This window comes from Planococcus citri, chromosome 4 (genome assembly GCF_950023065.1).
Source record: "Planococcus citri chromosome 4, ihPlaCitr1.1, whole genome shotgun sequence".
NCBI lineage: Eukaryota > Metazoa > Arthropoda > Insecta > Hemiptera > Pseudococcidae > Planococcus > Planococcus citri.
In genome coordinates, this window is record NC_088680.1 from 69,314,206 (window position 1) to 69,317,617 (window position 3,412).

Sequence of the window (3,412 nt, forward strand, 5' to 3'; positions counted from 1 at the left end):
GTTATATTTTCACTCAAAAGAAAAAAATTGAAAAATGGGCAACGTCAACTTGTTAGGAATACTTTCGAGCATAACATATTCAAATTTCAGCGAATTTCATTCAGTAGTGTTGGAGAAATCCTGTGTCAACAACATCAACTCGTGTAACTTTTATAACTTTCTAAAATGGGAAATACTTCCATGATAATGTTTGTTTGCAGTGTTGAATGGTTTCATTCACTAAAACAAACTTCAAATTAAAATATTGTCCAAAAAAATTTGTTAAATACACGATTATTCGATTTATACGCAATCGAAAAATGCATCGCCTTTAACCAGTGCTCTGCCTTCCATGTTTTGGTTATGCTATATTTAAAAAATGCAATACCTACGTAGAGCACCTGTGAAGTCTAGTCTACGAATAACTCTCAGATAAATAATTTAGTTGTACTCGTTGAGATAAGTCTTATACTTACCCCCTGGGATAGAATAAGTTACTGAATTAATATGGTGCTCGTACCTGAGGATTGGTGACACTCACATGAAAGTTCACTACACTTCGCGGAAATAATAAATTCTTTTCACGAAAGTAAATAGTTTTTATTCTTAAAACAATTGAAACAAATGTTAAGAATCAAAATAATAATTAAACAATTTTTATAATAATAATTATTAACCAAAGTAGTAAAAAGATAACATTAAACGCAAACGTACGTTTCAGTTGCGCATCCAGAAACATACTTAACCAAAAAGTATTTGTCAACAACAGATGTTGTTGACAAAATACTTCTTAAATCACCAGCCAGTGATTTCTGTACTTCTCACGTACACCAAATGTCGGCATGATAGTATCTCACATATGCCCCTCTGAGCTTTAATCCGTATGTAAACTTACAAAACTGAAGAAAGTTTGGAAGAACACGAGAGCACCCTCTTAAAAATTTTTTGAATTACTCCAAAACCTCGTGGAAATTACCCTTATTGTGAACGACCTCATTACCGGGTTTTTAGCTATCCAGATTGCCTTCCAATCCTTCTGAAAAAATTCAAAAATTCTGGAAAAATTGAAAATTGTACTAGGGGCTTCAGAATGGCTGGGGATGGGTGATTCAGTTCATGATGAGTCGATATCAGCTTTAGAATCTATTTGCATTATTTTGATAAAGGAATATAGGTACCTATATAGATATTGGTAAGACAGAAAAAGTGATTCGCATAACAGGAAATTTGTAAGACAAAATATGATAATGAATTTTATACAGTGTTGTTCATTTATGAAATATTATTTGAAAATATAGGTACCTAACTTACCTAAATAAATTGAGAACTGAACTATTTCGTTTTGATATTAATTTTTTTGATTAGGTATGTACGACGTATGCTTTTATCATGTTCAGAGATTACCATGTACGAATTTAACTAGAAAAGTAAATATTATACTTAAAAGGTATTTGAGAAGAAAAAATACTAATTAAAAAGATAACTCGAAGGAAGATTATTGGATTAATAAATTCCATCTATTGATTGAATATTTCTCAACTGTTAACATTGAAATCACTAACGTGACTGTCAGTCTAGCTTATACAATATCAATATCTGTTTAAATCTTTGAAAATGTTTATAATTTTAAAAAATTATGTTGTACATCTCTTAATTTTATCACGCACTTTCGCACAGCCAGTTGGTGGTAACGATGGTGACAATGAACAGGCAGTGCGAGAAGTAAGTTAATATCCTTGTTAATCTGCATTACAAATTCATTACAATACCTGATTACAAACACTCATATTTTTTAGGAAATCGCTCCAGTGTTGAAAACATTTGAAAATTTTTTAAGTACTGTTGATAATGATACAAGATTATTGCGGAAAGGAGAATTTTTGGGTGAGCTAATGTCACTGGGGAGGAAAGCCGTCAAGGCTGATGAACTGTTGATAAATAAAGGAGCAGAAGCCAAGGCCAACGTAATTCAATTTTTGAAATATTTTGGAATTTGGTATTATTTGTTGAAAGGTTGTGTGAATACAGCTTATGTAAATTTTTTAGGAAATTTATCGTAAAATGTTCCGCCTGCTGGGTGTCTGCTCAAGGGTGGAAACGCTGGTCGATGACTTATATCCTACTAGGAGACCATTTCATATTGGTATAGCCACAGCTTTTCAAGAAATACTGACATCCACTAAACCGGAATTTGAAAACCGCAGCTGCATCAAAATATTTCGTGAACGGGTTATATCTTATGGTATTTCCTTTGCAAATTTTGTAGATGGGATTCGATCGATTTATGGGAGTTTCAGTGATACCCACAAAATGTCTGGATTCGAGCCGAAACTTCCAAAATTTAATGATACAAAAGGTATTGAACTAATGTTTCATGATTTTGGTATCACTCCCCATGATCACTTAGTTAAAACCACTCAAATTATTTTACAACCTCTGGTTTTGCCAAGTACCTCAGATGTTTAAATGCTATATACATATAAGTATATTTTGTGACAAATAAAATTTTTGTTGATTGATACAAATTATTACATAATTGGGTAATTCTCAGAAAAAGGGTCGATTTTGATATGCATAATTTTGAAAAACGAAAATCATTTTTTTGGAAAATTTCAAGTGGGAATCATTTGTATATGTGTCCCAGATCCCTTTTCCAGTGTTGGCCTCAATTCAATCCCCCCCACTGTGGACCCCGCCCCCTAAAACGGCGATAATTAGAATTCGACCCTCATCGATGTGTAATATGTCGATTGACATGTTTTTAAGGTCGTAGAATTCGAATCTGGAGTTATTTTTTTTGTAGAGGTGGAGGGTGAGGCGTGGGGAGGGGAAAATGTCAAATTTTGCTTATACAGTAAAAGCTCGTTATAACGCTTTCGGTTATAACGCTGATTTCGTTATAACGCTGATTTCCTCTGGTCCCTTGACAACCCCATTTAAACCAATGTAAAATTAATCGCGATATAACGCTCATAAGCGATTATAAATCGCGTTATAACGCTCTAAAATTCTGGAAAAATTGCATTTTTTTCCATGATTTTGACAACAAAAATCCATTTTTGCAACAAAAAAGCAAGACTACATGAAAATTTTGTCCGCATCAACAGTTTTTTTGCTACTTTGATTTTTAAAAAAATTTTAAAAAAATTGTTGGCAAAATTTTGCCAAAAAAATCTGTTTCTTAGCTTTCAATAGTTTTAGTTCATGTACAAACAAGTAAGATTATTTTCGATTTTCACCTAGAAAAGAAGTAAGTTTTTTTAAAATCAAACTTTAATAGAAGTGTGATTACAATTCTTACAAAAAAAAAGGCAGATATCTACAGTTTTTATAGAAGTAGAGCTCTAAATTTTTCGTCTGCATAAAAAAGAAAACTGCAATAAAATTTTTCATAATTTTGGTAAGCAACACTGATTACTTTTTGGTAAATTTG

The 3,412-nt window shown here is 32.1% G+C and overlaps 1 long non-coding RNA gene across 1 annotated transcript; it reads left to right on the forward strand.

Moving 5' to 3' along the window:
* The first annotated feature begins 1,504 nt into the window (after window positions 1-1,504).
* LOC135843958 (uncharacterized) lies at window positions 1,505-2,977 on the forward strand. Its single transcript, XR_010558421.1, has 3 exons — window positions 1,505-1,701; window positions 1,776-1,943; window positions 2,026-2,977. It is a non-coding gene; the product is annotated as an uncharacterized LOC135843958 (long non-coding RNA).
* Window positions 2,978-3,412: the final 435 nt, after the last annotated feature.